Source organism: Nylanderia fulva, unplaced genomic scaffold, assembly GCF_048542155.1.
Source record: "Nylanderia fulva isolate GAGA-0341 unplaced genomic scaffold, ASM4854215v1 Scaffold119, whole genome shotgun sequence".
NCBI lineage: Eukaryota > Metazoa > Arthropoda > Insecta > Hymenoptera > Formicidae > Nylanderia > Nylanderia fulva.
The window spans coordinates 22,380-34,662 of NW_028189398.1; positions in this window are offsets into that span (position 1 = coordinate 22,380).

Here is a 12,283-nt window from a genome sequence, read left to right on the forward strand (position 1 = left end):
AATTTCTTATAGAGGAATTTATTCTTAATCATAGCTCACGCATCCTTTTGTTTACAGATAGATATCTATGTATTTAAGAGAGACATACTTTCTGTAAGATTTTCTGCTTAACGGAACTGCTAAGAGGAATTCCCCGCTTGCGAGTAGAATATTTTTTTTGGGTGAAGGATCAGTTTTTAAATTAATCGACCAAACTAGCCGAAATTATTGCTTATTAATTAGAAATTACAATGTTTCGACCATATATGGTTGCGTGGTCCTTTTCAAGTATAAAAATTCTTTGATGAAACAATCTTAATAACTCTGAAATCAACTCAACAAAAATTCGAGTTAACAAATTCAATAACATATATAAAGTCACAGTTATATATAAAAAGAGAGAACGTCCTGTCAGTATGAACTTCGTCAAAAACTCTATTATTATTCAATTTTAATAAATTTATTAATTTTCAGAACATCACACAGGAATTCGTCCGGATTGAAGGATTTTTAAATATGAGACTAGTGGAAAAAATACGCAACAAACGTTGGTACAACCGACAAGAAATGAAAGAAATGTGAGGCGAAGTCAAAGATTACGACGAAAAAGATGACTGGAACAGTATATACGATCACTGGTGGGACGACATCTTCTGCCTCCGGAGATTGTTCGGAGATGAACAATATTCTCCCGAGCCAGTCTGTTCGAAAATCGAACGTTTAAAAACCTGAAAAAGAAAAAGCATTAAACCATTGCATGCAAAGTCATTCAGTATCCTCATTCCACATGCAGCGACCTTTCTATAATTATATTATAATCTATCAATTTATATTGTAACATGCAGACGTTTCTTATTATAAATAGCGCTCGGCCGCAAAGGTATACATATACCCCACGCCTGCGAAAAATAAGCGCTTACATTAAAACACATTAAATTGTAAACACCGCGGTCGCGCGAGAGGAGATAAAATTTAGTTCCAATAATAACAAAACTACGACTTGCTTGAAAGTAAATAATTACAGTAAACGCTCCTTCGCCCTCAACCGAACGATAGAAATGTTCGCGAATATTCTAGAAATACGGGCCTATATAAACCTCCTCTCTCGTGACCGCGGTGCTCTTTTCCGATTGCTTGTTGCGTCAAGAGTGTGCTTATACTATTCTAAGAAAAAGATCGCTCGTCTTTTTCGCTCTTAATTATTGTTGCTTACGGAACACTCAGTTATTAATTATCGACTCGGCTATTTCTTTTGGTTTATTCTTATCAGTTATCTTTTGGTAAATTCTGTGCGGTTTGAAAATAATTGTAATTTTTGTTATTAGTAGTGTAAATATATTTAATCTAAACGATACGTGTGTCGAGTGCAGTGCCTTTCTGTCGTCTCGCTTCCGACCTTCCTATCCTGCTTTCCGTCGCGCACACAGTCAAAGAGCCATTATGGGTCTAGTAAGTATTTTTTTTTAATTAAATAATTAAAATATCGTAATAAATTGATAATAATTTTTTTCTGTTGTGCAGGAGTTCAGTGTACCGGCAGCACCTCCTTCTTCACTATCGCTGCGGAGCCCTGCTGTTTTAGTCGTCCGGTCATCGCTACCTCACAGCCGCCACCACATCTACCGTGCATATTTAACCATTTTAATCATTTTTTATATTTTTTGATCATTTTAATACTTTTCCTTAACATTATATTTTTTTTTAATATTTTATATATTTATTCTTTTAAATTTTTTATATTATTTAACACATTACACACACACACACTCACAATTGTATATATATTACACATAATGAAAAAATAATACAAAATCACCTAATCTATAACAATGTTCAAGCTCGTATGTAAACAAACACAATGATAACTTACTAAATATTACGAGGCCATGTGAAACGAGCAATAAAAAATTATTTTAAAGACTAGATCACTTGATAAGGACTCAAAGAAGGGTCGAAACGTTGTGATTGAATAAATAATATTTGCCAGTACGGTCGAGAGAAGATTCTTACCTTTTTTAAATTCTGTCTGGCGATTCTCAAATATCTACGTTCTTATTAATTATTTTAAACTTGGAAAAATTTTAATTTAAAGAAAACCAATTACAATACAAACTCTAATATTCTTAATTACAAACGTTTCGAATTATACTTAGTCTTCTTTAGTGTGCAATAAAACAATAATAATAAAAATTCTAATAAAAAGTCGCAATACAATAGTCAAAATAAATTAGATAATTATGTCAAAATTAAAAGGCGAGATACGTTAACAATAAATTGAAATTATTAAAAATAGTTCAACACGAAAAGTCCCAATTAGGAGCAAAAATCGAATTAAAATAATTCATTCGGCTAATCAATAAATATTTTAAAATTATTATTAAAACCTCGGAGTGGCACTTAAACATTAGTCCAAACCAATCACTCATCGTTAGTCGGCGAAAGGCTATCAGTCTGGCAATGATCGTGTCCATCTCCTCCAAGTTATTTAATATTTGTTATTATAAACTGAATTTAAAAAGAAATTTTATATTATAAAATAGAAATCCACTTATGTATATGTAAAAATTAAAAATTAAAAATTAAAAATTAGTTACTTGTTGCTTACAATTGTTCCGAATAAATTGAGATGACAATGCCTCTAATTGTTGTTGAACTTAGTACTTGACTGATGTCAAGTCAGTTAAAAAGTTGAATAAATAGGTGTCAAGTCGCAAAACATAAACATTTTAATAAGTCTAAAAATTCGCTATTTTTTCAAGAATGTCAAAATAAGCGTTGTTAAGCAATTCGGTGTCTGTATTACTCTACAAAAATTACCTTTTTAAAAAAGGTAAGGAAAGATGCTAAGTCCGCGTAAAAACCGTTGTGTTTGCAAAACAATGGTTATTATAACCCGCAAAAACTATGAAAAAAATCTATTTCAAAAATAGTACCATTTCAATCTATAAAATTATTTTAATCTACAAAATAGTTATTTTAATACATACACCTTACTTACCTTACAAAAGTAATGATATCTATACCTTACAAAAATAATGATATCAATAAAATTGTGCTAACAATAAAAGTTTATAAAAATAAATAAAAAACTGTATAAAATAAGTTACAAATATAATGATATCAATAAATCTGTGCTAAGTAAAAATAAAAGTTTATAAAAATAAATAAAAAAACTGTATCAAATAAGTTACAAAATATTATCAAATCCAAACAAAAAATAATAATGAAAGGTTGTGCTATTTGAAGATAAAAACAATAATATTTTAATAAAAAGTTAGACATTATGTGTTTAATTTTTTACATAATAAAATGTTAGACATCATGTTTCATTTTTTAGATAAATATACTAAGTAAAAATAAAAATAAAAATTTTTAAATATTTTAATTTTATTTTTTAATTAACCAAAAAGGTTATATAAAATAATTTTTTAATTTCCAACATCCTACAAAAAATATTAAAAATTTGCAATAATTAAAAAAATAAAAAATAAAAAAATTAAAATTAAAATTTAAAAAAATATATATAGAAACTAAAAATTAAAAAAAAAAAAAAGAAAAAATTTTTTTTAAATTAAAAAATTAAAAAAACAGCACTGCATAATTAAACAAACAATATGTTAAAATTAATGTATTTCTTTGCTTGAATGTTCTTCAATTAAAGTTTAGCAGTGCTAAGTTGGCCTCGACATGGCCTCGTAATATTTAGTAAGTTATCATTGTGTATATTACATATATATCGATAAAAAAATTGTATTAATAATTAAAAAATATGTTGATTTTAACACACACGCACACATACACACACAAATGTATATATATTACACATATATCGATTAAAATAAATTTGTATTTTATATGTTTATTTTATAATAAATGTTTATTTTACAATAATTGTAATTTTCGCTTAAGTTTGAGTATAGAATGTTTGTAGCTGTTTGAGATGCAAAGTAAATTTTTGACAATTCTAGAATCATCGATCATCGCGTCAATAATAAAAGTCACGTTTTTTTGTATGTTTTGTTAAAGAAAAAAGACGTCGTAAATTAGCTGTCATCCGAAAAAACATTCTCCGCATATAAACAATTAGCGGTATCGCAACCGTTTCACCGGATACTTATCTCGCTAAAGGCATGCGCAAATTGCCACGCGGCCTCAATCACCAATTAAAAATAGTGAGCGGCCGCGCGTGCATGGCAAAACTCGCGTCTTTTGCGCATCTCAGCGAAGCGGCCAATTATGAGCTGTGTCCTCGAGTCACCTCGAGCACAATTGAAATTGCTCATGATAATTGGCGCTTCACGAGAGGGTGGGCTTCCTCAAGAAATCCATAAAGGAGAGCTCACACCCGGATTTCGCGCCTTATCGCATTCCGCCGTGAACCGCATATCGCTAGTCCGCTTATAGTTAAACCGCAGAAAATTCGTTGACGACCGCCGCTTATTCCGTACTCTGATTTCGATTAAGTTTCTGTAAAATAATTAACGTTTGTAATAAGTTTTGTTCAAGTGCATTTTGTCATTAAGTGTGTGATTGAAAATTAAATTCTTTTATACAAAAGGTGACTTATCCTTTGTGTCGCGCGATCTTTTCTCACGCAGCGCGTTCGTGAACAGTAGCTTTCACATAATGTTTTATGTTTAGTTTATACATGGAATAAATTTGATTTGACAACTCTAATAATTGCTCGATAAGTTGGCCTTTTTATCTATCACTAGTTGTATTTACAATATACGAGCAAAACTTTGTATCAATTAAATTTGTATTAATATTTAAAAAGTATGTTGATTATACAATCCTCTGTCTTTCCTTTCTTATATTAAGAAATATATATTATGAATTGATTTAAAAAATAATAATAAAAATAAAAAATCTATTTTAAAATAAGATTTTAGGAAAAAGGAAAAAAATCTATTTTAGAATAAGAATAATGAAAAAAGGAAAAAATATTTTAAATTAAAAATCATTATTAGTAAACAAATTTATTTGCTTTAGAATTAAATAAAGAAAAATATACATAAAGAAATCTATCTCATCGCGCTATCTCTTTCTTCTCTCGCGTCGTTCGAGAATAATTCTTAATGTTTCCAGTGTTTGAAAAAATACATTAAAAGAATTAAAGTAATTCAAAATATACTTTAAAAATAAGAAATATGCTTTTACGTCAAGTTTGTTCATTAAATATTCTCTTGTCTTTGACTTAGATACTAAAGAATAATAATATCATGTATATATGAGTAGTAGAATATGGCTCCAGAGAGAGGCAAAGATTTAAATATAATCTAATATAATATATAATATAGAAAGAGAAGTATAAGATAATATTGAAAATATAATATAATATAGAATATATATATACAATTTATACTCTTTGTAGCCATGATGAAGAGTTTTTAAATCGTACTTCTAACAATAAAATAAAAAATTATAACAAAAATAAAGCTTTATTTTCTGCAAGAATTCTCAGTTTGCAACAAAAATATCATGTACCCAAGTAGAACAGAAAATCAAAATAATATCATTTTGACGTCATTGATCAAATTTGAACTCCAAATTTGACGTCAATGACGATTTTCTGCGGTTTAACTATAAGCGGACTAGCGATATGCGGTTCACGGCGGAATGCGATAAGGCGCGAAATCCGGGTGTGAGCTCTCCTTTATGGATTTCTTGAGGAAGCCCACCCTCTCGTGAAGCGCCAATTATCATGAGCAATTTCAATTGTGCTCGAGGTGACTCGAGGACACAGCTCATAATTGGCCGCTTCGCTGAGATGCGCAAAAGACGCGAGTTTTGCCATGCACGCGCGGCCGCTCACTATTTTTAATTTGAAATCAATGACGTCAAAATATTGGGTATAACCATAAATTTCTTTCGAAAACTTAACAAAAATATCTTTGTATCGTATAAAATATAAAATAAGTATTATCTCAATATAATCATAAAATTTGATATTTTCTTCAGTTGTCTATCTAAATCTAAATATAAAAAAACCTAAAATCGTACCAGAGTACGATATATAGAAAATAATTAGGAGTATAACGTTTTATTGAATTTTTCATTGTTTTGTCAAATAAAAAAATAATCTTGAAATATTTTGCCGATTTTTCCGGAAATCGAACCCGATTTAGTCAACTTTCGGACAATATTTTTCTCGCTATTTCTTTACAGGGGAAGTTAAAAGAGGAACAAGGAGAATTCTTGAAATCCCAACCACAGGATACAAATTCTCAGATTCTTTAATTTTCGCAATAACATCGCGTTTAGCTCTGTGGCTGAGAAGGAGGTGTATATCGTGTTTTATATTAAAGAGCCGATCTAATATTCTTAATATTCTTATTATTGTTTATCTATTCGGTTAGAAAATAATAAGAAAAGTGATTTACTATTCTACTAAGATTTGCTATTTTTCATCTAACTAGTTTGGTTATGCGCGCGTCGCGATTGCTTAGGAGGAACGATGCGGGAATTAATAATGTGATGCAATGATTAAATTAACTGAATATATTCTTCATTGTACGTGTGAATACATATATGTATATCGCTCGGATTAATAAACGTGCGTCCGTGCGCGGCGACTGTCGAAGACGGAATCTTTAGCATGTAAAACGCTCTTCCTATCGTTCACCTTAAAAAATCCACCTTCGATAGGCTTCGAAAATGTTCTATCCGTTTATTTCTTTTCTGTTACGTCTCGATGTTTTTCGTCTTTCGTCTCGTCTGTTATATTTTATTTATGTTTATTAGTAAGTGTTCGTATGTATGTATGTCCGTATTTATATACGTGTTTTCGCTTTCGATTTTTGGGGAAGCATGTGACGATATAATCGCCACAGTACTCCCCCGCCAGTGCTATACCGATAGCACGATACGTTTGCGTGATGCACTGTTTTCGCAAAAGTTTTTTTCGATGGCAGACCGAGACGAATGTTACCATTTGCTCGCCGTTATAAATTCGAGCGCCAAGTCGAGAATAAATATGACGTGACAAAAAAAATAAATAATAAATAAATAATAATAAATAACAATAATGTAATAAATAAATGCTAATAAATACCGACAACCTATACATGAAGAATTTTCGCTGTACAACATTATTCTGTCGCCCGTCGCTCTCGGTCTGAGACTCGTCCATTTAAATTAAAAAAATAAATATAAAACGCAGAATATACAAGTTCTCGATACGCGTCAAATTTTTCTTTTCGCGTTTCGCGGCTTAAGTCGCTGTTGCCGTGTATACATAAATTTTCGACGATAACACAAATCAAAGAAATTTGAAATCGCGAATACTAGTCAAAAAAAAAATTAAAGAATCGCGAACCGTATACTTAAAATTTTTTTTTATTATTTTCGTTTTGCGGTGATTTCTCACGGGTTTGCTGCACATCCTGGCTCCCCGGTGCTACAGGCCCGCCTGGAAACGACTCGGGAATCGGACCTTTCTTCCCGCTCTCGTCGTTCTCTGGCTCTCTCGGGGCAGCGGCCTCGAGTCCTCTCGCGCGCTTCGCTGCTCGACCTCGGTGTCCCGATCTCGTGCCGTCGACTCTGCCGGGCTGTTGTTTTCTGGCTCGCTCTGTAAAATATAAGCCGGTTTAAGACGGTCTATTGAGACCGTTTTCTCTTTGCCGTGCAAACGCACGACAAAGACTTTGTCGCCTCGGCTGATGACTGCGTACGGCCCCTCGTACGGCGCCTGCAACATCTTTTTCGGTCCCTCGTGTCGCACGAACACCTGTTCGGCCGTCGCTAGGTCCTTGTAAATGAACGGCCGTCGCTCCCCGTGTCGGGTGCCGTCCACCGGTCGCAGCTCCTCGAACTGCTCCCTCAGCGTCCTTGCGAAGTCGGCCGCGTCGTCCTCGTTGTCCACAGGTCGTCGGCTCAGGAATTGCCCTGGGATCCTCAGCGTCTGGCCGTACACCAGCTCCGCTGCGGTCGCCTGCAGGTCGTCTCTTCACGCTGCTCGGATCCCGAGCAGCACCGTCGGCAGCGCCTCCGTCCAGCGATCATTCTGCCGGCATTTGATTGCCGCCTTGAGCTGGCGATGTAACCTCTCAACCATTCCATTGGCCTGCGGGTGGTACGCCGTCGTCCTCAGGTGCTGCACTCCTGTCATCTCGCTCAGCCGTCGAAAGAGATGGGACTCGAACTGGCGCCCCTGGTCCGTTGTTACTCGCACGGGCGCCCCGAATCTGCAAATCCATCCCTCGTAGAAGGCTCTTGCGACCGTCTCCGCCTCCTGGTCTCGTAGTGCGAACGCCTCCGGCCACCGTGTGAATCGGTCCACGCACGTGAGGCAATATCGCATGCCCTCTGAGACGGGCATCACGATAATGTCCAGGTGTACGTGCTCGAATCTGCTCGATGGTACTGCAAATTTTTCTAATGGCGCCGAGACATGTCGAGTGATCTTCGAACGTTGACAGGGCACGCATGCACGCGCCCAGCTGCGGCAGTCAACGTTCATCGACGGCCAGACGTAGCGCTGCGCCACGAATCTGCCCGTCGCCTTGATTCCTGGGTGTGCCAGGTCGTGCACCAAGTTGAATGCGGCTCGCCGAAAGGACCTTGTCAAAAACGGTCGCGGTGTCGATGTCGTCGTATCGCAGTAAACTTGTATCCCCGTTCCGGGAATCTGCACTTTCTCGAGTTTTATTCCGGTCTCTTGCCTTGTATAATCGTCGAGTTCTTTGTCAGTCCCCTGCGACTCCGCCAGTGCAGCGTAGTCCAGGGGAGAATTCAGCTCCTCGACTCGTGATAGCGCATCCGCCACGACGTTCTCCTCGCCTGTCACGTGCCGGATGTCGGTTGAGAACTGCCCGATGAGGTCCAAGTGGCGGAACTGGCGCGACGTGCTCTTCTCCAGTCGTTGACGAAAGGCGTAGATCAACGGTTTGTGATCCGTGTAGATCACAAACGCGCGCGCCTACAGCATGTATCGAAAGTGTTTGACCCCCAGGTAGATTGCCAGCAGTTCTCTGTCGAACGCGCTGTACTTCATCTCGGATGGGCTTAGCTTCTTCGAGAAGAAGGCTAACGGCTCCCATCCGTCGCTGCCACGCTGTTGCAAAGTCGCGCCGATGCTCTGCTCCGACGCGTCAGTGAACAAGGCGAGCTCTGCGTCTATCCTGGGGTGTCGCAAGAACGCGGCCTGTGCCAAGCTCTCTTTCGAATCCTTGAATGCCTTCTGCGCTTGCGGCGTCCACGATATCGCCGCTTTTCTTTTGACGTTGCCGTGGAGGTGATCGTTCAACGGCGCTAGCATTTCGGCAGCTCTCGGCAGAAATCATCGGTAGAAGTTGAGCATGCCTAGGTAGCGTCGCAGCTCCTTCGCCGTTCCTGGCTCTCGACACGCGAGGATCGCCTCCACACGTGTCGGCAGCGGTCGTGTTCTCCCGTCGGAAACTTCGTATCCCAGGAACTCTACCTTCTGCTGTCCGAATACGCACTTCGCGGGGTTGATAGTCACCCCGTATTCCCGCAGACGTTCGAATACTGCTCTAAGATGGTTTCGATGCTCCTCCTCCGACGTTGACGCGACCAGAATGTCATCGACGTACGCGTAACAAAAGTCTAATTCGCGTAAGACTTCGTCGATGAATCTCTGAAACGTCTGCGCCGCGTTTCTCAATCCGAATGACATGTACGGAAATTCGTACATGCCAAACGGTGTGGTGATCGCCGTCTTCGGGATGTGCTCCTCCGCCACTGGAATCTGGTGGTACGCCCGCACCAGATCTATTGTTGAAAATAGTTTTTTTCCTCCGAGGGTCTGTGCAAAATCCTGGATATGTCGCACAGGATATCGGTCCGGAATCGTCCTCGCGTTGAGTGCCCTATAATCGCCGCAAGGTCGCCATTCTTCGCCCTTTTTCAGCACCATATGTAAGGGCGCCGACCAACTGCTCTTTGAAGGTCGCGCGATTCCGGTCTCAACCATTCGTCGGAACTCCTTTTTCGCGGCCGCGAGTCGATCCGGAGCGAGTCTTCGTGGTCTGCACGCGACAGGCGGTCCCGGCGTCGTTTCAATAAAATGTCGCGTGGCGTGGATCGTTTCTTGTATTTGTCCGCTCGGCCTCGTAATGTCCGCGTATTCCACCAACAACCGGTGGTACGGCGTCTCCCCTGCGATCGTTTTAATCTGCGGTACGTTGCAATGGATACAACGCCCGCGTGCGGTCAAGCTCGTCAGCTGATCGACGAGGCGAGAATTGCGCAGATCCACGAGGAGGCCATAATGCGCGAGGAAATCGGCACCGATTATTGGCTTCGACACGTCCGCGATCACGAAACGCCACGCGAAAGCCCGTCGCAATCCGAAATTCAAAGTCATGTTTTCCGTCTCGTATGTGTATATTGGTGTGCCGTTGGCGGCCGATAACTCGTAGGTCGATCTCTGTCGTGGCCCTCGAACCATCTTTCGAGGGAACACGCAGAGATCCGCGCCCGTGTCAATTAAAAATTTCGTTCTCGTGTTTGTGTCAGTCACGAATAAGCGGCGCGCACTATGTTCCGGGTCGCTTGCCGCCTCTAACGTCCCGCTCCTGCGTTTCCCTGCATCTGCATCGAGCAGGGTGGTCTGCACTGCCGTGCCTCCGCTCCGAACTGCCAATGATACCAGCATACGCCGCTGGCCGGTGGACCACGGCTGCTGGATCGCGCTCGCGGGCGTGGACGTGAACGCGAACGAGGTCGCGAACGACGTCGATCATCGTCGCGATATCGGTTATCACCAATTGATTTTATCGACTTACGTATGGCCGTCAGATGTTCTGCCATCTCTTGCTGCATCGTAAGCCGCATTTGCGCCAGTCGCACCTCCATCCTGGCTTCCAAGGCCCCGGGATCGCTCGCGCATTGCGTCTCTACGCGCGAACCGATCACTCCATCGTCTATCGTCACAATCATGTCAAATCGTTTTTTTTTACACGCAACTGGTCACTATCACTTTTCCGGGTCCGATAGAATATATCGTCTCACCGGTCATCACAATAAAAAGTAAAAAATGTACCGCTCTCTCACGCGAACACAAAAGAATCGCGAATTCCCGCTCGCTCGCGATCACGTCGGGACATCACCACTTTGGTTATGCGCGCGTCGCGATTGCTTAGGAGGAACGATGCGGGAATTAATAATGTGATGCAATGATTAAATTAACTGAATATATTCTTCATTGTACGTGTGAATACATATATGTATATCGCTCGGATTAATAAACGTGCGTCCGTGCGCGGCGACTGTCGAAGACGGAATCTTTGGCATGTAAAACGCTCTTCCTATCGTTCGCCTTAAAAAATCCACCTTCGATAGGCTTCGAAAATGTTCTATCCGTTTATTTCTTTTCTGTTACGTCTCGATGTTTTTTGTCTTTCGTCTCGTCTGTTATATTTTATTTATGTTTATTAGTCAGTGTTCGTATGTATGTATGTCCGTATTTATATACGTGTTTTCGCTTTCGATTTTTGGGGAAGCATGTGACGATATAATCGCCACACTAGTATATTAATAAAAAGCAGAATCGATTTTTTCCTTTTATTTTTTTAAAGAATTTTTTTTCCATTAATTAGAAAAATATTGAATGTACAGAATTTATCCTTGAAATTGCGTACAGAAGCCAATAAAGTACATACCTTCTATTATACAGGGTGTCCCAGCATTGGCGGAAAAGTTTTTAATGACAGATTCCTGGTATCATTTGGAGACGATTTTTCCTTAGTGAAAATGTTGAGGGAAACCATTTTTATAAAATTTTATATAAACCTTATATATTAAAGTTCTATTAAAGTAAACTCTACCTAAAATTAACTGAATAAGAATGTTGTTTTGTTAATATTTGATTTCCACAAAACTTAGTTTCCAAAAAAGCCTTTATTTTCAACTGCTTATAATTCGAAAATTATTGGTACCTCGACATTTTCGCTGAGGAAAAATCGTCTCCGAATGATACCAGGAATCTTCCATTAAAAACGTTTTCGCCGGTTCTGGGATACCCTGTATATAATTCATCGTCAGCGACAGATTATTATTGCAGAAAGGTAAAAAAAATTATTTATCACAATTGCACTTTAAAAATCACGAGAAAAAAATTTAATTAAAATAAGAATTTGCGTAAATCGCAAAATGAAATATTATACGTAAATAAAAAATAGCGATCAGACCTCAATGCGCAAAAGTCGCGTTGCGTAAAATTTTTTTCTTTTTTATATCATTATATTCGTCCTTTTACTCTGAACCTTCCAAAATAGAACAGAAAAGTCAAAATAATCAAATTTGTAGTTCAAATTTGGTCAAGATGACGTCAAAATGATAT